Source organism: Mirounga angustirostris, unplaced genomic scaffold (genome assembly GCF_029215605.1).
Source record: "Mirounga angustirostris isolate CCGP_5_RB_7025 unplaced genomic scaffold, mMirAng1.0.hap1 SCAF_11, whole genome shotgun sequence".
NCBI lineage: Eukaryota > Metazoa > Chordata > Mammalia > Carnivora > Phocidae > Mirounga > Mirounga angustirostris.
The window spans coordinates 2,138,985-2,163,221 of record NW_026991719.1 but is presented as its reverse complement, the minus strand read 5'-3'; the positions used below and the strand labels follow the sequence as shown (position 1 = coordinate 2,163,221).

The window sequence follows — 24,237 nt, the reverse complement described above, 5'->3', positions numbered from 1 at the left end:
CCCTCAGTCCCCCTGGCGTCTGTGCCACCGGACGTCACAAAACTTCCTGGGGGTCACCTCATACGAGGGCCCTGGCCCGCCCTCCCAGCCAGCGGCCCCTAGGGACAGAAGCGGCGGCCCAGAGGCACCTGCGGAGCTCTGTTTGGCCAGCCTCCCTCTGCCCAGTGGCACGATGCTCCCGCGTAGACTTGAGACCTCACCGGGGGCTTGGAGGGGACAGGTATCCTGGGGCGCAACGGGGCCGCGCGGGAGTGGGGAGGGGGGGACAGCCGGCGCTGCAGATGAATTACCCTTTCCCGACACCGCGCGAGCTTTTCATCTCGTGCATCGAAGTTGGCACTGTTGATCAGACACGGATTTGCTTTTGTCCTCTCCCCTTTGACTGTGGTCGCAGTTGGGCGTCTAGAAATAGTTTCCAGTCTCCCCCCCACCCCACCCCATCACGCCTGAATCCTGAAAGGCGCTGGGATATTAGGGGGCGGCGCTGACTGGGCTAGAAAATCCCCACCCCAGGTTGGAGCTGGGTTCGAGTGGTCGGTGCAACCCCCTATGGCTTCTTAGCAGCTCTTTGTTGCTCCCAGGGCGCATCGGACACGGGTTGCTTTTCCGAGACATAAATGGGGCCGGGGACAAGCCACATGTCACCGAGGGGCTGTGGTGTTGAGGGACTTTTCCTGGGTCCCCTGCCCCGCTTCTGGAAAGGAGGAAGCTGGGAAGGGAATCAGGAAGCCGGGGCTCAGGGTCACGGCCTAGGATTGAATCAGACCGACAGGCACAGCCAGATTGGCATTGTAACCAACCGTCAGCAGAGAGGGACACTTCTCTTTTCGGTTCCTGGTCTCCCTGTGCTTGGGAGGGACGGGTCTTCAGGGAACCTGATGCGGGAAGGAAGGCGTAGCGGGCGCCTTCTACCTCTCTGTGCTGCTCTCTCTCTGCCTGTCAACCTCCTCTCCCTTCTGTCTGTCTATGTGTCCCTCTCTCCTTCCCTCCCCCCGGGAAGCTGGGGCTGACGGAAAAGCAGGCAGTGGTTTGCAGGGCTGCAAGGTGGGACAGAAACCCAGCCCGTGCGGCGACATCGGGAGTAGATGGAGACGCGAGTGAACAATGGAAAGTTGGTAGAGGACCTGCCGTGCCTTGGCACGCAGCACCGCCAATTGTATTTCTTTTGGGCACGCACATGGGTCTATTGTCAAAGGTGCCAGGGCTGGAGGCCAGGGTGGCCAGCAGGGTGTGGGCAGGCTGGTGGGCTGTCGCCGTGACCTATTCTGGTGCCTGCGGTCACGTGGGGCCTTGTGGGCGCTACCAAGTGGGCATGGGGTGGCCAGCCACTCCTCTTGTCCTTAAAAATAGAATGCCACCGCCTCTGGGGACTGAGGGGCGTGCAGGGGAGGGCGACGTCTTCCACTGGTTTTTGCCTCTTGGTGAAGAGGATGCTTGTTCTCCAAGGATAACTTCCTGTGGGCTGTTATGGGAGAGCCAGACTGTGGATGTTCACCTTGTTGCAACAGCAGGGTGTAGAGGTGTGTGTGTGTGTGTGTGAGAGAGAGAGACACGCACACACACACACACCCCCAGGTGTGTATGCAAGAGACGGAGACTAAGCCTTAAGGAATCCCCAGCCTTCCCCAAGCCGTCCCAATCCTGTGTCTGAGCCACAGTGCCCACCAGCTGGAGGTCACTTCCTAAGGGGCAGTGGGCCCCAGAGAGGGGCCAGGCTGAGCTCTGCCCCTGCAGTTAGAACCTGGCCTCCTCGCTGTCCCCCGTGCCGGCCAGGCACCCGTGGGTCCCGCGTGGTCCGGGGCGCCTGTATGCACTTCTCCAGTCGGGCAACGCGGCTCTCCTTGACGGGAATCCAACCCACACGCGGAGCAAACCCACAACATGCAAACACCCTGAACCTCTCTCGGCTTTTCTTTAGCAGCACCTGCGTCTTGGAACCTTCTGTCAGGAGGAGTGAGGGTGGAAGGACGCCGCTGGGCTCCGTCCTTGCTGCACGCAGTCCTACCCGTGTGTTTTGCTGTTTGCCTCACCCACTGGTGCGCTTTTGTGGTTTTCATTCCGCACTTCTGCCTGTGAGCTGGGCACGGAGGGGAGGCTCCCGAGGCGCAGACATGCTGAGTCACAATCGCAGACACACGGTTTGTGGTGATGTGGGCATTTCAGCGCAGGTAGGACGGAGCCGGTGAAGACGCCGGGGCTTCTGCCCGACTTAGCCACGCCCGCAGTGGCTCTTAGACAGCCCACCTGTCGGGGAGGAACCCTCCGCTCAAGACCCAGCTGCAAAGGGACGGCCGAGTCCCCGGGGCGGCCCCTGGAGATAGAAGGAGGAAAGTTGCATACTGGGCGTCTGTGAGCATTCTAGATCAACCGATTGCCCAGAAATCCGGATGGTTAGGAAGAAATCTCAGCTTAGTGTTGCTGCAAAATCTTTCAGAGCAGGGAAGCCACACTGGGGGGTGTCTGGGCTGAACTGTGATTTCCGAGCTTGAGAAACACAGGCTCGGAGCAACCGGACGGCTCCCCGGACGGGAAATGATGTGCAAGCCCGTTCTCCGCACTTCTGGTCCACACGACCACGCTTGGTGTATTCCCGTGTTGACGGACAACGTGCTGCTAAAACAAAATAATAGGTTTTGAGATAATTATAGACTCCCGGGCCATTCCAGAATCCGTGCCCAGCGTCCCGTGCACCCTTCACGGAGCTTCCCTCTGTGGCGACATCCTTGGTGACAGTATCAGAACCAGGACGTCGGTGTCGGTACCATCCTGCCGAGAGGTCACAGACCGTGTTCGGTGCCCCTTGGTTTTTGCAGGCTCTGCTCTGAGTGTGTGGGGGGGGCTGGAGCTGCCGTTCTGTGCAGTTTTATCTTGTGCTGTTATTTGGCAGCCAACACCCCCAAATCGAGGACAGAACTAATTCCCTCAACACAGACTGGTGGCTTCTGCCTCTCACCTGTTATTTACTATTGCACAGAATGCGTTGGGCAAGTTGCATTTCCCTTAAGACCCACGACACCTTCCTTCACAAATGACTAAGTATAGACGGCGCTCTCCCAGGTACTCGGAATCGGTTTCCTCCACAGTGATAGGGTTTTCTCCTGTGCTTTCCCCCACCAAATTGGCCGTGGGTTCGCTCCGTCTGACCTGGGCTCTTATTTGCCCCCAAATATCACACCAGCACACTTCCAGAAGGAGTGGACTTGGGAACCAGTGTGGTTTTGCTGGGCACATAAATGAGCGGTCGGTCATACCGGCGGTGTTGACATAAGCCATTATAAGGAAGTGCTTGTTGCTTAACAGTACACAGAAAATTGAGATTATCCTTTGATCCTGTCTGTCCGTCAGGGGCGCGCGGCAGGGTAACTTGCGAACGCATGCGAGCGGTGGTTTCCATTTGACAGCATTATGGGAACTTCAAAAATGAGATGACATATTAGAAAAGAGAGTCTTCCCAAGGACAGAAGTCCTACACGTTGTTCCCCTCCATTTTTAAAAAATTCAGATAAAATTCACCTAGCATAAAATGGACCCTTTTTCAGTGAGCCATCCGTCTGAGTTTCGTACGTTCAAAAAGCTGCACGACCAGCACCTCCATCTACTTCTGAAACATTCTTGTCATGTCCCCAGAGGAGACCCAGTCCCCATGAGATGTCACTCCTTGACCCCTTCCCCCCAGCGTCCGGTGACCAGGAATATGCTGTCTCCATGGACTTACCGGTTCTGTGTGCTTCATTCTACGAGTACTTCTTCCTTCTCCCTTGCCATCTCCAAGGGCGTGAGGGTCCAGTGGGAAGAGAAAAGAGAACATGGGGAGATGCAGAGCCCAAATTTCCCCGATCAAGACGTAAGGGAAAAACTCACCCAAAAGATCAGATGGACAAACCGGGAATAAAAAAATGTGCAGCGGGAATGATGAGCAAAACACATGCTCACAACTTCTACTGTCCTGGGGTGAGTAGAGCCCCCCTCCCCCCACCGAATTCATGTCCTCCCTCTCAGAACTCAAATGGGACCTTAGTCAGAAGTAGGCTCCTTGCAGTTGCAATTAGTTAAGGATTGAGATGAAGTCCATTGTACTCGGGTGGCCCTAAATCCAATGACAGGTGTCCTTGTAAGAGACAGAAGAGGAGACATAGATACAGAAGAGAAGCCGCGTGAGGACAGAGGCAGAGACGCGGACAGGTCACAAGCCCAGGGATGCCTGGAGCCCCAGAAGCTGGAAGAGGCAGGAAGGACCCTCCCCTGGAGCCGCTGGAGGGAGCTTGGCCCTGCCCTGCCTGGATCTCAGCGGTCCTGCCCCGCCTGGATCTCAGCTGCCCTGCCCCGCCTGGATCTCAGCTGCCCTGCCCTGCCTGGATCTCAGACTTCTGTCTCCAGAGCTGGGAGGAAGGCATGAATTCTTGTTGTTTTAAGCCACCATGTGGTGGCAGCCCTGAACCACCTAATTAGAAAACTAATACACCTGCCAGAGAGGATTGCAGAGCTGATGTCTAGGCTGCTCTAGACCATGGTGCCTTAGGTCCACGAATTGGTTTCCCCAAATCCTTGGAGGTGCACAACATCCAACTACAAGTTGGATGATGCTTTCCATGGGCGGCCTAATCCTAGAGATAGCGTGTGGATGTGGTTAACACAGGAGATCCATGTGTTTATTTTCGAAGACAGGGCATCCGGATCTCACTGCTTGAGGATGGTCATCCCCAGAGCTAGATGGAATAGAGCCAGGAACTTGCTCTTCTTCTGTCTCTACTTCTGCTCCATTGCAACCATCCCCTTCCCCCCACAAAGCAGCCAGGTGAGGCTTGCACATGCTGTCTACTTCATCTCATCACTCCCTTTTGCAAATGCACAGCTTTCCCGCATTGCCAGACCAAGGGGGCGCCATCTTGAATCAGTTTTGACCTTGGGCTGCCATAACAAAATACCATCAACCAGGTGGCTCATAACACAACTTTATTTTTCAGAGCTCTGGGGGCCAGAAGTCTGAGGTCAGGATGGCAGAGCATGAATGGGCTCTGGTGAGCGCTCTCCCTGGCTTATATGTGGCCACCACCTTGCGCTGTGTGCTCGTATGGTGGGAAGGGAGATAGGAGAAGCAAGCTTCCTGGTGTCTACTATAAGGGAACTAAGTTCATCATGAGGGACCCCATTCTCATGGCCTCGTCTAATCTTAATTACGGCCCAAAGACCCGCTTGCATGTGTAAATAATATTATATTGGGAGTTAGTGCTTCATTGTATGAAACCGGGGAGGGGGGCGGTGGCACAAACATTCAGTCCACAATACTCAGTTTTACTCCTCGTTATGTGTTGTCCTGACTTCCTTCTCCTGATCTCCCATCTTTGGGGTGCAGGTGGCTGCCCTAGCAGCAGACTTCCCTCGTCTCATCCTGGAATCCGCAGGGGAGGACGCCTCACTCCCCGTGTCTGTCTGGGACAACCCTCCTTGTCCCTGCTTGCGTCACCCCCGTGGGTGGGGGCATGGCACCATGATGGTGGTCTCAGATCTGCTTCCTGGGTGAGTGCCTCCTCAGCTGGGGACAACCCGGGAGGCTGCCTTTGTCACTGGGAGACATGAACACGTCCTGGGTGCCAGCAAGCGTTGCCGCTTGGGTTCACTGATGATGATTCTGACCGCAGTGTTCTTTCTGAGAGATTAACATGTTATGATTTCTCTGAAAACCACTTTCAGTCTCTGGGAGGGACACTGTGGGGCTCTCTCTGTATTTCCCCCAAGGTTTTTTTTCAGATAACCACAATGTCATGACCTTCACCACCCTTGGGAGACTCATCTTTTCCTTTAAGATTTTATTTGACAGAGAAACAGCGAGAGAGGGAACACAAGCAGGGGGGGTGGGAGAGGGAGAGGCAGGCTTCCCGCCGAGCAGGGAGCCCGATGTGAGGCTCGATCCCAGGACCCCGGGACCATGACATGAGCCAAAGGCAGGTGCTCAACGACTGAGCCACCCAGGCACTCCTCATTTGTTTCTTTGGAACTCTATACCTGCTGTTTCTTGGTGGGAAGGGGAGTAAAGTACTGGATAACTAAGGTTGGCGGCCTCGTGATTGTAGACGGGGTGGGGGCCAGGCAGAGTACTGTCCTCTCCCTTGATCTCACAAGGATGTGCACAAGGGGAGCTGGCTGCTGGCGTTTGGGGTTTTCTGCGCCCCTTCTCGGCACCGTCTGCTAACTGTTGGCAGCACGGCAGTCCCCTGCCCTGTGTCGTCGTCCTCCCCCGTGGTGCTCGTGTTGTGCAGTGGGGCAGCAGGGTGGGGGCGGAGACGTCTCCGGGGCTGTTTGCTCGCTGGTGTCTTTTGGCAGGGGTCGTTCCTTTCCCCAGGATCACATGGCTCGCCATGACATCTCAGTGCCTCGCTGCAGAGCTAATGGGTTGTATCGTGATGTTCGGCATGGCCCCTGTGCCATAGAGGGTGGCTGCCCGTAATGCCATCATCCATTCATTTATTCACTCCTACATGGGCCGGTTGGCGTGTCCCCGCTGGGCCGGGACCTTCCCGGAAAGCCTGTAAGTCCCCCGTGTTGGGAAATCCCCAGGCCCAGGCACCTCAGGACGGTAGTTGTCCCTGCTCACGCTGGATACTGGGGAGCAGCTACTGAACGCCAGCCTGCTCTCTGGACGTGGCAGGTCATGGGGAACTCAACACAGGGGTCCCTGCTTCTTGAGTTTACGTTAGGCTGAGAGAGGTGGATGGTGGGTACGGGGTGTGACACATGCATTTGGTGGTTGCTTCGAAGGCCGTCAGAAGTCTGGGGAGCACAGAGCAGCGCCGTGGGGATTGGAGCAATAGCTATCCGAGAAGGGGTCGGGGCACGCTGCCATGTGCGGGAGGTTACGGGGTCTGCCCTTCCCAGCAGGAGAGGTTTGGTCAAGTCTTGGAAGATGAGGAGGGGGCTAGCCGTGGGGACACCCTAGGAGGACTGTGGGCACAGTGGCTGCTTCTCAGCTTTGAGCGGCAACAGTATCCCCTGCAGGGCATGTGTGAACACAGATGGCCGGCCCACCCTACAGACTGACACCCCAGGATGGAGAGGGGCCTGAGACTCTGCATTTCTAACCAGCCCCCATGCTGCTCCTCTTCTGCAATGCGCTTTGGAGCTACAGGGTGACCTCAGAGCCCACCGGGCATGTGCTAGAAGCTCTCAGAAGGTTCCTGTGGCTGGTGTGGGACGGAGCAAGCAGAGACGTGAAGATGCAGAGCTTCCCTGCAGGGCTTGTGATGTGTGTGTCCTCAGGTCGGCTTTCCTGGATGCGTGTTCAAGGAGAAAGGTGGGCAGGGGGAGGGTATGTTCTGTGGTGTCTCTTCTTACAAGGACACTTAGAGGTGGTCTGTAGGATGAGGGCCCCACCCTGATGACCTCATTTCACCTTAATCCCTTCTTGGAGGTTCATCTCCCTTCCACATACAGTCACACGGGGATTTAGGCCTTCAAGGCATGATTTTTTTTGGGGGGGGTGCAGACAGACACAGACATTCAGTCTGTAACAGCGGCTTAGAGAACAGTCATGTATAACTCCCAGGTTTTTGGGTTAAATAATTAGAAAACTGGCACTGCCATCAGGCAACGTAAGGAGGGCTCTGGATGGAGCAGTGTTTGGGAGAGAAGATCCCCACATCATCACTGTCACCTTTATTCATGTCTCTCCCTCCCACTTGCCCACATTCTACCTCCTCCACCATATTGATCGTCTTAACCATCGTCGTCATGACCATCCTCATCATCATCACCGACATCCTCATCATCATGACCATTGTGACCACTATCCCCGTCACCACCTTCATCACTACCTTCCGTTCAACACCTGCCCACATGCTACCACTCTCTACCATCTTTCTCACCAACACCATCGTCGTCATCATGGCCATCATGACCACCATCATCATCATCACCAACCCTATCCTCGTCATCATCACCACCACCACCACCTTCATCACCACCTTCCCTTCAACGCCCGCCCACTTCCTACCACTGTTCTCCCATCTTCAGCATTATTTCTACCATCATCATCACTTCGGGCACTCACTTTTTCTTTGAAATTCACATAACATAAAATTGTTCTACAGTGAACAATTTAGGGGCAGTTAGCACATCCACAGTATGCAAGCATCCCTTCCATCTAGTTCTTAAACACTTCCATCAGCTCCAAAAGAATACCCTGTACCCATTACACCTGTGAAACTTTTAATGCATCAGAGATACCTCCGTCCCCTTGGAGCTCCCATAATGCGGTAGTCTAGCGTCACCCCAGGTGGATTTGGCTCATCAGCTCAGAGGATCCTTTTATGACAAAGGACAGAAGACTACGGTAATAGTGTGAGGACCATCTCTCTGCTCATCCTGGTAGTACCTCTCCCTCCCATCCTCTTGTGCATCACCACCTACCCATCACTCTTTCTTTCTCTCCGGTCAATTGTAACTGTCACATAAAGGTGTTGGGACTTAGATTTAAGCGATGCCCACCAGAACCCATCAGCTCGAAAGGTTCTTTGTTCATTCAAGTAGCACCTTTCCCAGACCTCTGCATGGGCGGTGGGCATTCTTTCTTCCTTGAAAAGGGAGAGCCCCTGCAGATCAGAGGTGTTGCTCATTCCCGGGGATGCTCTGTGCAGCTCCTGGTGCCTGGATGTCACGTGTTCCGTTCCGGTGGATTTCACGCTCCACTGAGAAGGGAGACCCTCTATCCCATCTGCTGTGATGTCTGTGTGACCGGGTGTATGCAGCTGGGTCCCTCCATGTCTTGGGAAGTCACCTTTGGTGACCATTCTGGGTGGTCAGGCAGCCCCACCAACTTTCTAATTCTGTTTATTTTATTTATTTATTTATTTATTTTTAAAAAATTTTATTTATTTATTTGAGACAGAGAGAATGAGAGACAGAGAGCATGAGAGGGAGGAGGGTCAGAGGGAGAAGCAGACTCCCCGCCGAGCAGGGAGCCCGATGTGGGACTCGATACAGGGACTCCAGGATCATGACCTGAGCCGAAGGCAGTCGCCCAACCAACTGAGCCACCCAGGCGCCCCATGTTTATTTTTTTTTAGAATTTTTTAATGGTAGTGATATGGCATAGAATTCACCATTCTAATAAATTTTAAGCATACACTTCAGTAGCATTAAATAATTCACACTTTTGTGTGAACATCACCACTGCTTGCCTCCGACACTTTTCCGTCACCCCAAACCGAAACCCCACACCCATTTAGAAGTCACTCCCCGAGGGTCTAGTGTCCTCAGCTTTTTTCTGTCCCTATAGCTCATCCCTGTTTCATGACCTGCCTTTCTTATTCTTTTGCTGCTGGAGGCTGGTCCCCCCGTCAAAGCTCAGGAACAGGGGTCTGAGCATTGAAGAACCAACATAGTGTATGGGGTTGGCACTCAGGTTCCCGGGTTGAGTGACTGGGACAGAAACCCTGCCTCTCGGCCATCTCTGTGTTCACTAAATGGGGCAGGGCTTCATGATGCATGTGGACCTGGCTTTCCATCCCGCCATTTTCCCCACACAGTCCTCGAGGAGGCGTCCGTGAAGGGCTCAGACCCACAGTGGTGGAGGTGGTCCTTCGCCTGGATGTGCTTCTCCACATACCTTGGCAGGTGCGTGTTGTGTTTTATTCCGTCCTTTGAGGATGAGTGGGGAGCTTCAGCCTGGAGCACCTGTGTCTCCTGTCCTTTGTGCATCAACCAGGAAGTAAGCATGGCCTCACCAAAGCAAGCTTCGCCATCATCATCATCATCATGATGACCGTCCAGTCCCAAGCATAGTGGAGGTTCATCACTTCAGGGATGGATGGTGGTGGTATTTGCTTGGATTTGGAGCTTATTCCGTTCAGTAGACCTGGAGTCTTCTGGCTAGGCTTGTCTTGAGGCTGCTGAGAGCCTTCACCTCCCACCCCACCCCTGCACGGGACACCTCCTTCTGCTAGCTCTGGGTTTTGGGAGTCAGGGTGCAGGGCAGGGTCCCAGAGGCACTCCCCTGCAAGGTCATGTTCACTTGTTCTCCTGCTGTGATCTCTCTCATGGACTTTCTCCCCATATTGCTCTCCTATGGCTGCTCTAACAAATGACCCCAGGCCTAGTGGCTTAAAACAACATGCATTTTTTAAATCCCGCAGCTCTGCAGGTTAGGGTGGTGGGTGTTAGTGGGTCAACATCAAGGATCAGCAGGGCTGCGTTCCCTTCCAGAGGCTCCGGGGGTCCTTGCTTCCTACAGCTTCTAGATGTCGTCGCCCTTCTTCGGCTTAGGATGCCTTCATCCTTCTGTGGGGACAGCAGAGTTGGGTCAGATCCTTCTCATGCTGCCATGTCTCTGTCTATGGTTCTTTCACCCCTCCCTCTCTTGTGACGCTTGTAAGGACTCACCCGCATCACCGAGGACCATCTCCGTATTTCAAGTCAACTACTGAGCATTTGTAAGTAGCACCTGGAACATCGGTTCTCCCTTAAACTAACATAGTCACAGGGTCTGGGGATTGGGATGTTGACGCCTTTTGGGGGGGAGGCGTTGTTCTGTCCACGGCACCTGCTTCCTGTGTGTGCTTTGCATGCCTCACCTTAGAAGTGGCTTCTAAGAGTGGGCTTCAGAGAGTAGTGTTGGGTGCGGTGGGGTGGGGAGGGCGGCTGCACTTGTCCAACTACACTGGCTTTCGTCAACGGACAAACCACATTAACGATAAAAAGCTCTTCCATTAGGAGGAAAGATGCTAGCTCCGACTAGCTATGCATACGGCTGTAAGGTGTGTGTGTGAGAGAGAGAGAGACACAGAGACAGAGGTGGGAAGACAAGTGATTCATTGAGTTAACTGAGCAGCTCACACCTGTCCCCTCCTCTGCCTGGCCAGAATCCTGTACGAGGACTCATTGCCCCCTCTCTGGGACCCGTCCCCTGCACTGGGCAAGCAGAACCAGCTCTCATGTTACAAGGAGCCCCGGACATGGGATGGCTCAAAGCTGGGAAGGCACAGCTTTACCTTCTGGAAGCTTGAGTCCGGGCCCAAATGCACAGTCAGAGGGGAGGCTCTGAACCGGGCCTGGGGTGCTCTGTCCAGGTCACCACATGGCATCCCAGAAGCAGAACTTGTATCCACCTGGAGGATCGAGATAAGGAACACAGACACAGGATTGTTTGCAAGGAGTCTCGAGCTTGTTGATTAATTAGGTAACACATGCGCTTTTTTTTTTTTTTGGTAAACTTGGCAGGCTCTTTTCTGAGAGAGCTCGTGCAAGACTAATAAAACCAACACAATGAAAGCTTCTAAGCAGCTCATTCTGGGAGCGTTCTCCCTTGCTTCTCATGGGTAGGGATCTCCGATTGTATGCTGGGCGGGGTGGACAGGAGGGTACACTTTGGCTTCACCATTAGGGCACTTAGATAGGAGTCCAGTTGGCATTTGGAGTACATCTGAATAGCACAAAACGTGATAGATACCTCTCCACCGAGGCATTTGAAGTTGTCCAGTGATTTCTCCATGGAAGCATCCTGAGTTTCCAAGGCGGAGTGCCCCGTATCGAGGGTGGAAGTGGGTGCGTGTTCCAGGGGGAGATTCCTTCCTCCTGCTCCCCATGTGCCCTGAGGAGGCCAAGTGGAGATTCTTCAGGGTGGGAGGCCCCCACAGCCCTGAGCGTCCCGTGTCCCAGTGTAGGAGTTAACTGTAGGACACCTCTGAGTAGTCCTTCTGGACCCTTAGCTCAGCTCAGGTGTCCAGTGGCCCCCACCCCCAACACCGGTTTGCACCTTCCCACCCTGTTCAGTATAGGCAGCCTGCCAAGGCTAGATCCCAGGCGTCCCGGGACCCTGCCTAACTGGGCAGTTCCGTGTTTGAGAGAAACATGCACCTTGGGCGCAGTGTCTTCTGTGTTGACCTTGCTTAACCCCACTTCCACGCTTGGAAATCCATACTGGTTTTTCCAGCAGGTAACAGAAGGAGGAGACTGTCCCACAGACTCCTTGCTGAAATCAGCACGAGGTCCCAGCAGGGAATCACACCCAATGTCACGTGGGCAGGTGTCGTGGGCAGGCGTTAAGAGTCCTTGTCTTGAGGTGGTTGGTTTGCAAACAGTTCTGATGAAGCAGCTCATCAAGGACGTTTGCAGGGCAACCTCTAGAGAGTTCTTTTAAAGTGGTTGACGATTAATTTGGTGGATGATTTCATCCCGCTGGATCATTATCTTGGGAGCCACTCCACAGAACAAAGGGCTGTGCAGATGTGGGGCTGGGTGTGGCTGGACAACAGCCCGGGCTCCGGAGAAAGAAGGTCTTTGTCATGCCTGGGGCCCCCCCGGGATGTGAGCGGGGAGGGCAGCCAGAAGCGGGGCTGGGTGTGCGCCCAAGCGTGCATGCGTGTGGCTGTGTGTGCTCACGTTGGGGGCGTGTCTCTGGGCAGTCCCCCAGGAGGATACTGAGCCAGCCGAATGTTTGCGGACAACTCCAGAGGAGGAAATCATTCTGCAGAGATCGAAAATCCAGGAAGGGCATTAAGAAGGCAAACTGCCTAGAATGTTCTCTTCTCGGGCACTGGATTCCATTATCATTCCACCTTAAGAAAAAAGCAATATGTGTAGAAAAATAAAATCGGGAACGACTCCCTATTCCCTGCACACTCGAGCATAGTTGTTGTCAGGTATTTGACTTAGGAAGACTTTTCTTTGCTCGGTCCTTAAACAGTTCAGTATTTTATTTTGATGACAGAATCTGGAGTGTCCATTGTATTGGTCTTTTCAAAGAACCAGAGTCTTCTTTCTTTGATTTTTTTTTTTTTTCTTCTCTTTTCTTTCTCCTCTGTTGATTTCCTGTTCTTCATTTCACTGATTTCTGCTTTCATTTTTGGTCTGTCTTCTGCTTGCTGGTCTGGTCTTTCCCTGATTTTTCTTCCTACAGTGTGTGAAGAACACAGGTCACCAGTCACCTGCTGCGGAAGCGTGTCTCCAGAATGCGCTGCATTTCAGGATGGCTGCTCTGAGTTCTGGGGGCTTGTCTTCCTTCAAAAGGAAAATCTGGGGACACCTGGGTGGTTCAGTGGGTTAAGCGTCTGCCTTCAGCTCAGGTCAGGATCCCAGGGTCCTGGGATCGAGTCCCTCATTGGGCTCCCTGCTCAGCGGGGAGTCGGCTTCTCCCTCTCTGCTGCTCCCCCTGCTTGTGCTCTCTTTCTGTCTGGCAAATAAATAAAAACTTAAAAAACATAAAAAAGGAAAAGTTGAGTGACGTTGCAGTGCAGATTGAGCGCAGTCTGGGTGTTAACTAGAGAATGCTACACAGAGGTTGGGATGCTCTCGGCAAAGCCATCAGTGGGAAGGTTGGACAGGTGGCTGCATGGTCTGGATTCTTCACTTCCTGTATCATCAGGTGGGGGTTCCCGACTTTTGTGAAGGTGAAAACCTACTTCTTCATTTAGTGGATCACTTACTCTGTGGCGTGCTTTTCCCCTTGCCTTCATTAGTGCATGGGACGGGTGCACGCGGTAGTGAATGGAACATACACAGGCGTGCACACACCCATATACAGTGAAAGGTGTTTTGGCTGTTTGGGTGGCAACCCTTGAAAACACTTGCAAACACTGATTCTTGAGATTCTGGCACACAGTGCGCTTAAACCGGAGACTGGCTGCCATGTTGTTTGGGAAAACAACCTCCTTTTCCAAAGCTTGCTGCCCGCCCGGTGTTCTTGACGAGTGGGTGGAACAGCTAGTTCCCAGCTCTGCTCCAGAAGCTGGTTTGTCAATTATTCCTCCCTAACGTCATTTTTCCAGAAACAGTGTCACATACCACAGTTGGGGTTCCAGGCTCCTTAATTTGTTAGCATAGTAAAGATGCCTTACCTGTAAGGAGCATCACATGGCGCTAGGAAAACGTAAAACACGATTCTTATGAAAGTTGGGGTTCCAGGCTCCTTAATTTGTTGGGGTTCCAGGCTCCTTAATTTGTTAGCATAGAAAAGATGCCTTACCTGTAAGGAGCATCACATGGCGCTAGGAAAACGTAAAACGCGATTCTTACGAAAGTAGCGATTCGGCAAAGGAATAACTCAGTCGTGGGAGAAGCAGCAGTGTTGGATGTGGATGGTTGACAGAAGGCAGGTTTCCCATAGAGGAGGCAATAAGACAGGGGGAGCGGTTCATCAGGACTCTTGAGGAATCTGGATAGTGTCTCTTAATTGACTTTAGTTTTTCTGGCGTTGAACTTCGCATCCCAAAGGGGTGGCATGTAGTTGTTGGATACGGGTCTGACTTTTCACGGACCCACCACGATCAGGCTCACGTGGAAATGTGCCTTGGGTCAAGAACATGCTGTGTGGCTCCAGCCGGGCGAGAGTCAGGCACGGGACGTAGCAGATGGACCCTTTCCTTGTCTTCTTGGTTCGTGTTGGGATCCCAACGTGCTTGCCGCGTACCTGGCTCACCTGCATGATGAGAAGATGAAGGATGGACTCTTACCCTAATGTAGGGACATGGGAGATAGTTTCCGGTTCCTCTCTTGGACCCTCAGGCCCCTTCCCTCCCGAAGCCTCCTGGGGGATGATGCAGGAGCGCCGTAGTCATTGGGGAAGGAGGATTGAGCGGTGGGAACTGGATATCCCTGGGGATGGGGAGGGAAGGGTGGAGGGAGATGGTTAGAGGGAAGCACATTTTCATCATGTTGTCCAAGGGCGCCTTGGATCCTAGAGGAAAAGTTGTGGCTTGAAGCGGGAACCCTTAGGAACACGGAAAGGAAGGCTTTCTACATCTGACTGCGATATATCTGGGAACACGTTCTTCACTCAAGACGTCATGATGCCCGGATTTAGTACATGGCGCTGTGACATGATCACAGAGTAAGCACCATACGAGAATGAAAAAGCACATCGTACAAGCTTACAAACTAAGCACTTGTGTCCTTTGCAGAGCAGAAACTAAAAACACGCTAAACCTACGTCTTTATCGTGTTTGGAGAATGGTGCCGTGTGCAAAACATTCCATTTAACGCCTCTTGAAAGACTTTGTTGGTTGCATGATGGGTTGCGACAGTGAGCTCATCGCTGAATCCAAGTAGTTCTCCAAGTGGGGGCCGGGGACCCATGGCGTTCCCAGGGAAACTTCTGGGGAGCTCATGGGGTCAAGCGTCCTTTTGTAGTACCATGAAGATATTATCTGTCCTTCTCTCTCTTTCTCTCTCTCTCTCTCTCTCTCGCCTGGGCGTGTGGTGGTTTCCGGAGGCTCCCTGAGCTGGGACGGTACCACCTCTGACCATCAGTGGAGTGTCCTTGCCCGCTGTTGTGTTTTAGACATTTCTGCTTTCCTTGCTAATATGGTTACTATCTCCAGAGAGTGACGCCCACGAGCAAACAGACATTGGTTACGATCCTCCATCTGTGTCTGAAGATCTGTGCCAAAGAATCTTGAGATCAGGGAGTTTGAGAACTGCTGTTTTAAACCAATGACCTGGTCTAAGAGGGTCTTGATTGAGCACCAACAGTGACTGATTCATGGTGATTCCTGTATCCAGAGGGTCTTCAGAGAATGAACTGCCTCATTGTGCCCCGAGAACGAGGCTTGAATTCTCATTTTTCATCTTGCTCCACCCAAGTGAAGTGGTCGCTTTGTTCAAAATTGAATCCTACTAATTGCATTGCTTCTTTGGAATTCTGGATGTCCCCATCGCAATGGGGGTTTGGGTTAGCTTCGCAAAGGCATCATTTAGACTGTTCTGAAAGTGGTTATTAGCACATCCCATGTGCAAGGAGCTGCAGAGTTTATCTGGGGGACATAAAAAGATGGGATGCAGTTTACATTTCCAAGAATCTTACTGATACAAATAACTAAGAAAAGGTCAGTGTGTTAAGGATTATAATCAAGGTGTCAAGAAGGAACTAAGATCTGATAGCAGATGTTCTGGGCTGAGTAGGGTTTGGGTAAACACAACTGGGGAGGAAGCGTGCAGCTTCTGGGCGTTTCAGGACCTAGTTCTCCTAATGCTTTCGCTGTCAGAGCCCCCAGCCTCACTCACATACGGCAACTTTCTGAGTCACTCTTTCTGGTATCCGTCTCATCCTTAAATGGGAAGAGACCGCAAACCCGGTGTTTATCAGGAGGTTACACTGTGTGAGGCATCGAGATAAGTAAAGACATGTGATCCCAGGAAAAGCAGATAATTCAAGGCGCCTAAGAAAAGACCGATTAAAACAAAAAGAGGAACACAGGAGACATTTAAAAAATAAGTCTTACTATGAAGCGGGGGAAATCGGAGGGGTGGACGAAGCATGAGAGACGATGGACTCTGAAAAACAAACAGGGTTCTAGAGGGGAGGGGGGTGGGAGGATGGGTTAGCCTGGTGGTGGGTATTGAGGAGGGCACGTTCTGCATGGAGCACTGGGTGTTGTGCACAAACAATGAATCATGGAACACTTCATCTAAAACTAATGATGTAATGTATGGGGATTAACATAAGAATAAAAAAAATAATAAAAAATAAAAAATAAGTCTTACTTTGAGTCCTGTTTTCAGGGAAGTTTGAGAAGATACCATTCCCGTCAACAAAAATAGGATGTGACAGCGAAAGAGAAACAGTTTTAAATGGGATTGCTGAAAATGTAAATAATTAAAAAAGAAAATTCCCCCAAATCAAAGGGTTCTCTTGTTCATGCCTCTGACTTCAGTTATCACCGTGGAGGTGTTGGCTCCCCGATGTGCAGCTCAGATCTAGACCTTTCTCTTGGGTGAGCACTGGAGGGCATGTCTCCAGAGCAATACCTGTTGGGAGGTCCATGTCTCCCTGAAAGCTAGGAGGCCCATTGTCATACCTTCCTATGGCTGTCCTAACAAATCTCTGCAAATCTGGAGGCTTACAAGAACAGAAATTTATGCTCCCACAGCTGTGGAGACCAGAGTTTGAGATCCAGGCGGGGCAGGACCACTGAGATCCAGGTGGGGCAGGGCCGCTGAGATCCAGGTGGGGCAGGACCACTGAGATCCAGGTGGGGCAGGGCCATCTTACCTTCCCAAGGCTCCAGGGGAGGGTCCTTCCTGCCTCTTCCAGCTTCTGGGCTCCAGGCATCCCTGGGCTGGTGGTCGTGTCCCTCCCATCTCTGCCTCTGTCTTCACGTGGCTTCTCCTCTGTGTCCGTGTCTCCTTTTCTATCTCTTACAAGGACCCTTGTCATTGAATTTAGGGCCACCCTGATCCAGGATGACCTCTTCTTGAGATCTTTGACTTTATTACATCTGCAAAGATGCTGTTTCCAAATAATACCACATTCACAGTACTAGGGTTCAGGACATGGACATACCTTTCTGGGGGGGACACAGTTCAACCCACTACACCCTTCATCCTCGACATGCCCACAGGGTGCCACATGGAACTGTTGAACCTTCTTCCCCCAAACCAAACAACTCAGCAGATCCCTTGCACACCTGCCAGGGTTTCTGGTCACTAACTGCTCAGATGCTGAACACCCCCCCACCCCCACATTCTTGTCCACCCTCCCTCTCCTGGCCTCACCCAGCTCGTCTTCTTGGCTCTGCATCTCCCTGTCACCACCCGCTCTTCACCCTTGGCTCTAGCCTCCGTCCTGATTTCTACCACAGCCCTCATACTACTGCCCTGGCTCTTCCTCGCACTGGCTTCTCCTCTGACATGGACATCTTTAAAGCAAAACAAAAGCATGCAGAAACCAAAGCCGTGACACACACAGGCGTTTCCTGGTGTCATTGTGTGATTCCCTGCTGCCCTTGGCATGAAGAACTCACTCAAAGGGTTTCACAGTGCCTCCCTTCTCTTGCTTTGCTCCCTAGTATTTCCTCCCTGCTCCCAAATCCCAGTGCTGTGTGGCTCCTGCCTCATATCCTTTACTTCTTCCCAATCACCCTACAAAGTAGCCTTCAGTCTGCCCCACTCTCCAGTGTCCATTTGAAACTTCCTCAAAAGGAAACGTCTTGGGCGCCCAGGTGGCTCCGTCGGTGAAGCGTCTGCCTTAGGCTCAGGTCATGATCCCAGCGTCCTGGGATCGAGTCCCACATCGGGGAGTCTGCTTCTCCCTCTGCCCCTCCCCTCCGTTCATGATCTCTCTATCACTCTCTCTCAAATAAATAAAATTCTAAAGAAAAATGTCTTTTCTGACCCTTAACCAAAGTAAGGTCCATTCGTTTCTTCCTCTACACACCTGTCTTACCAAGTCATCAAACCTGAGCAAGCTCCTGAAACCCAGATGAGCTCATCAATGTTCTTAGAGCTATTATAATTAATGCTTACTGTCTACCTTTCCGGCCCGATTGTAACTAACCGCAGTGAATGTGGGAACCAGCCTTATGTTCATTGCTGCTTTGGAGTCCTACAAAACACCTGACACACAGTCAAATACCATTAGCGGGGGAAAGAGTGCCGAACCTCATTATATTGACTGGGTCTTCGTTCAGAGAGTGAGGTCATATTCATTCCACGGACTGCCTGACTCATTTGTGGTCAAAGATGGAGTTTTCTAAATATTTCTGACCTGGCAGTTGACCCTGATAACAAGAACTGAGTGTGAGCTGAATGGTAGAACTTTAAAGCTGTCCAATATGGTGGCCGCTAGCCCCATGGAATACAATAAGGGTATTGTCTCAGGAGCTGCATTTCTTTTCTTTTCTTTTTTTTAAAGATTTTATTTATTTATTCATAAGAGACAGAGAGAGAGAGAGGCAGAGGGAGAAGCAGGCTTCCCGATGCGGGGCTCTATCCCAGGACCCTGGGATCATGATCTGAGCCGAAGGCAGACGCTTAACCATCTGAGCCACCCAGGCGCCCTCAGGAGCTGCATTTCAAATCCTCAGGAGCCCCCTGTGAGCGCGTAACTACTGAGTGGACAGCGGGATGTAGAAGGTTCCTGCCCCATGGAAAGTTCTTCTGGGCATTGGGTCCTAACTGGGGGTGATTCTACCCCCACTGGACACTTGGCAATGTCTGGGCATTGTTGATGCTCATAACTGGAGTTTGGGAGGCCGGGATGAGGGCATTTGGTGGAGGAAACTCTGCCTTAGCGAGAGAGATTCTCTCATTTGTCTGTCCCTCCATCCCTCCATCCCTCCCTCCCTACCTCCCGCCATCCCTCCATCCATCCCTCCCTCCATCCATCCCTCCATCCCTCCATCCATCCCTCCCTCCATCCCTCCCTCCCTCCATCCCTCCATCCCTCCATCATTCATCCATCCCTCCATCCATCCCTCCATCATTCATCCATCCCTCCATCCATCCCTCCATCATTCATCCATTTATGCATCCATCTATCATCCATCGATCATCCCTCCACCCATCCATCCGTCCGTCATCTGTCAATCATCTGTCATCTTATCATCTGGCTGTGTGTGGCATTTCAAGGGTGACAGTGACATTCCATCCCATCCTGGATGCAGTGTAGGGCTGCGTCTTTAACCTGGCCAGCTTTTATTGGGAACGTGTGAAGACCCACCTTTGTTCTTTTTGGTGAAGCCTCACGGGAGTGACATTCAGAGCTGCAGATATCGTGCTTACAGGAACACCAAAGCTGAGCCAGGAATTCCAGGCATTTCCCTTGTGGGACATCTGCTTGTGTTGGGGGTGGGCGAGAACTTCCTGTGTTTCTTTATTCCTTTGGGATTATCCGTTCTGTATCTTTGATAGGGGACAGGGTAATTCAGTAAATAACTTGTAAATAGGAGAGTTTTGGTTCCAAAATGTCTCTTCTATTTTTATCTTTTAAAACAGGACAGTGTGAAATCGAATGTTGCTTGACTCAGCAAAATTTTGAGGGCGTTATTTGTTTAAAAAAGCCAAAAAGCCATCTAGACAAGGAAACTCACAAAACAGCCCCCCTCCCACCCAGGGCTGAGTTGAATTAGGACCAGTTTTTTTTAGCTGATCTTTGAAGTATATATTCCAAGTTAAAAAAAGAATCTTGATGAGATTATCCAAGCCGTACTTCTCTTCTGTAACTTTTGCACATTGAGATGTAATTCACAGGTCATAGGAGTCACCCTTTCAAAATGTCCAGTTCTGTGTTTTAAGTTCAGTCACAGAATTGGCACACATTTTTTTTTTTTTTAAGGGCCTTTTTCCCATAAAACAGAACTTGTGTGCAACAAGAATTTTAAAAACTGGCTTTTGGAAGGAGGATTGCATGCATTAGGCATTTATCATTTCATACATTGTAGCTCATAATCTTTTCTGACATTACCAAGACGGGGAAATACCAACGAAAACAAGTGAGTTTTACAATGATGAATTCATGCATTGTGGTATAGAGATGGGGTCGCTTATACACGATTTTATTTTTTTACAATAAATGCAGTACGGTACTGTAAATCTGTTTTCCCTAGGATTTTATTAATCACCTTTTCTTCTCTGTAGCTCACTTTATTGTAAGAATACAGTAAATAATACATAGAACATACAAACTATGTGGGAATCAGTTGTTACAAGTAAGGCTTCTGGTCAACAGTGTGGGCTGTTGGTAGTTAGGTTTGGGGGGAGTCAGAAGTTACATGCGGATTTTCAACTGCATGGGGGGTCGGCACCCCTAACCCCCGCGTTATTCAAGCGTCAGCTGTATTTTGCTGTAATTCCTTAATGCATCAGTTTCATTTAATAGATCACATAAATTTCGCTATTATGTAGATAAAACATTTCTATAGTTCACAGATTAAAAAAGAAATTGCGAAAATTATGCTGTGAAATACATCTCTGTTTTTGTCCCCTGTCCTGTCCCATGACCACCACCCCCCCCCCCCCGCCCCCAGGATCCATTTTAGCGTTCTGTATCTTTTTGCAGAACATCCTTTCAACACAGAGAAGCGACCATCGCTATGAAGAGGGGGACAGACATTGTAATGACCAACAGAGTGCATACTTTTGGCCTCCTTAGGAATTGCATGGTTTTCAGTTGCCTTAAACATTTCCAAGCTAATTTCACCCATCCAGACAGTGCAGGAGATATACACCCTTGGCCTTGGCTGGATGGAGGGGAGAACGGATTCTGGAGAGCTTACGGCCAGGGCGTTCCAGGTAAAGGAGGTGCTTGCGAACACTTGGACCCCCCTCCACTCCTCCGCCTAGATTTCTCAGGATGTCCAGGTGACTCACCTGAGTCCCAGAGCCTTCCCACTGTGTAGCAGCCTCCCGTTAGGAGTCCGCTGAATTCCTTCAGACCACATCGAGCACCTGGTGAATGCAGGTCGTGTCATTTTCCACCAAGTCATGCACAGTTCCTGCATCCGGGGCCACGGGGCGGGGGGGGGGGGCGGTGAGGACAGGGGTGTACGATCCTCAGGCAGTCTTGGGTCCGAAGCACAGTCCAGATCCCTCGGTAGCTTCTTGGCTGGGGGGGTGTCACCCAAGAAGGGTTGTGGTCGATAAATCCTCACTACAGACCCCCATAGCACCTTCTGCATCTTAATATGCCACGCATGAGGAAGGAGGAGGAAGGAACGTGTTCCCTGGAAACCCAGTGCAGACCACAGTGGCCGGCCAAGCAGTGGGCGGAGGAGGGGGGGCTCTGCTCACTTCTGGGGGTGCCCCCTTTGATGTGTGGTTCTCCGCAGTCGGGGCACGCACCGAGAAGGCATGCACATGCTGTTCCTTTCCCACTTCTCTGCAGCCCTGCTGGGAAGCTCTCCCGGAGATTTCCCGTGCACCGTTGGCCTGTTGGCCGTCCCCTCTCCTGCATTTCAGGGGGGATGGGGTCTGCTGCACCCTCCATCCCTCCCCTGGAACTTGCCTGCCCTGTTTCCTTAGCATCTGGGATGCCCGTGGGATAGGACAGGGAGCATCCTAATTCAGGAGACACTGCAGGTTCGGAAGAGGTGCAGGACGGGGGTGACGACCAGCTGCATGGGTCTTTAACTCGGACATGGCTGTGCGTCCTTCTTGCATGTCAGGAGGGAGTCTCACTTCCCTTCCTAGCAGTAGCAGTTGGTGTTTTTAAGTGCTGTTGTTTGCATGTTAAGATTCTACACACGCATGCCGTACTGGGCGAAGGCTCTTGCAGGATGGGGGGTGCACACGGGCTCGGTCTTGCTCTGGTTTCTTGGTTTTTTCTCAGTGAGCTGTAACTCAGGAGTAGTTTTGACGGTCCCAGTGTTGTGTGGGCTGTTACTACACGAAGCAGGAAATTAATGTTATTGCCAAGTGGGTTTTGATGAAGTTTTACTTTCTGTTTGGGAAATAGGCTTAAAAAAGTAAATTAGTATCTGTCTCTCTGTTTATAAGCTAGTATCTTTCTGTCCATCTGTCCATCCATCTGTCCATCTGTCTCTTACCTATCTCTTTTATCTTCTCTATCATCTGTCAGTGTATGTACCAACCACCTATTTATTTGTCTATATCTGTATCTATTTATCTGCTGGCTGTCTTATCTTTCTATCCATTCATCCACCCTATCCATCCATTATTTATCTCATCTATACTTTTATCAACCATTTATCTATCTGTCAATCATCTGCCTGTGATCTATGTGTCTCTGTCTCTATCTCCGAGCTACCTATTATCTTTCCCTCCATGCATCCGTCCATCTGTTATCTGTCTCATTTATCTTATCAGTCAATCCATCTATGTGTCCATCCATCCATCCACCCACCCACCTATTCATCTGTCTATCCATCCATCCATCCCTCCCATCCATCCATCCATCCATCCCTCCATCCTTCCCTCCATCCCTCCCTCCATCCCTCCCTCCCTCCCTCCCTCCCTCCATCCATCCGTCCATCCATCCATCCGTCCATCCCTCCCTCCCTCCATCCATCCATCCGTCTATCCATCCATACATCCGTCTATCCATCCATTCATCCATCCATCCATCCATCCATCCACCCATCATCTATCTGTGGATCTGTGTAGCTATCATCTGACTGCATCAGTCTGTCTTTAACTCCTTTTGTGACCCTTCTTGCCCTGGAATCAGGGAACACGGTTTCTCTGTTACCCAATCAGAGTCCATTCTGTGGCACAGAATAAAACCCTATTGTCATATCTGGATTAAATAAATAAATGGAGTGGGATTTTATATTTTGGGTGTGCCTTTGGGGAGGAGGCGGGAGTCCTGAATACAGACACATTCAAATCAAACCCGATATCCATGTCTGTCTTTGTCTGTATTTACTTTTTCATTATTTTTTTTTTTTTTAAGCAAGCTGGGAGCCCAATGTAGGGCTATACCTGAGCTGAAATCAAGAGTCATACCCTTAACCGACTCAACCACCCAGGCCACCTCCATCTTTGTCTTTGTTTAAATAGAAATGCCTTCGTAATTATTTGTTTACATGTGAATACTTTTATATAATGGCAGTTTTGTGGGCTGATCTGCCAGGGGTTCTTTAGTTGGGATATATCATATCACTACCTTTTCCTTATTCTTCTCTTGTTCTTTTCCATTCCACAACATGTAAACGGGGAGGTCGTGGATTAGGTATTTAAAATCCTGCGCTAGGTTTGAATGCGCTTTTGGACCTGGGGTGTGTTGTGGTTCTTGTGTGTCCATTTGATTATGAGCTTCTTAGGAAATGAGAGACTCTCCCGTTTGTAGTTAGTTGTATGTTTATAGCAGAAGACATTGTGGGGCGCCCATTTCTGGGGAAACTCTGCTTGAAGGGAGGCTGGTGAGAGGCACCGTTCTGTCTCCGGGAGTGTGCATTGTGAGTGGGGACGGGGGACAGAATTCCATTTCGTTCTAGTCTTCGCAGTTCCCTGCAGTCAGTCAGGCTCAGGGGCACTGGCTAGGATGGACCCGTCAATAAGTGGCACTTGCTTAAAAAACTTACAGGGACAGCAGGAAGGACATCATGAGGAGTCTTTTACAGGAAACTACAGGAAATTCCTCTTTTCGCCGCTGTCAAAAAACAGTGAAGTTATTGAACTATATTTAGCAGTAGACTGAATGTGTGGTAAAAAAACAAAAACAAAAACAAAAAAACCCAGGGAAAATAAAAGTTAAAAAAGAAAAAAAATCAAAGTAACCTAAAAGAAACTATCCAGGAGGGAAAGAGTCATAGCAGCTGACTCGGAATCCTGTCCCTACTTTTTTTTTTTTTTGGTAGCAAAGGGAAGGTACACTCAGGTAAGAGAAAAGGAGGCAGGTGACCTGCTCCAATCACCTCTGACAATCACTGGACTTCCAACTAATCAGACTGAACAGGTGATCTCGGAGCAAGAGACATTTCTTACAGATGCCTTTAGCAAAATATCTGTGGTCAAATCGTGCATCTGTGGACTTAAGCGATACAGCTTCTTTTTTTTTTAATATTTTATTTA

At 50.9% G+C, this 24,237-nt stretch overlaps 1 protein-coding gene and 1 long non-coding RNA gene across 4 annotated transcripts in view; both read left to right on the top strand.

Annotated features, from left to right (window-relative positions):
* Positions 1 to 24,237, top strand: part of PRKX (protein kinase cAMP-dependent X-linked catalytic subunit) — a 79,850-nt gene that overhangs the window by 747 nt on the left and 54,866 nt on the right. The window lies entirely within an intron of this gene.
* LOC135361894 (uncharacterized) lies at positions 7 to 19,870 on the top strand. The gene is made up of 2 exons (XR_010406013.1): positions 7 to 7,288; positions 9,522 to 19,870. It is a non-coding gene; the product is annotated as an uncharacterized LOC135361894 (long non-coding RNA).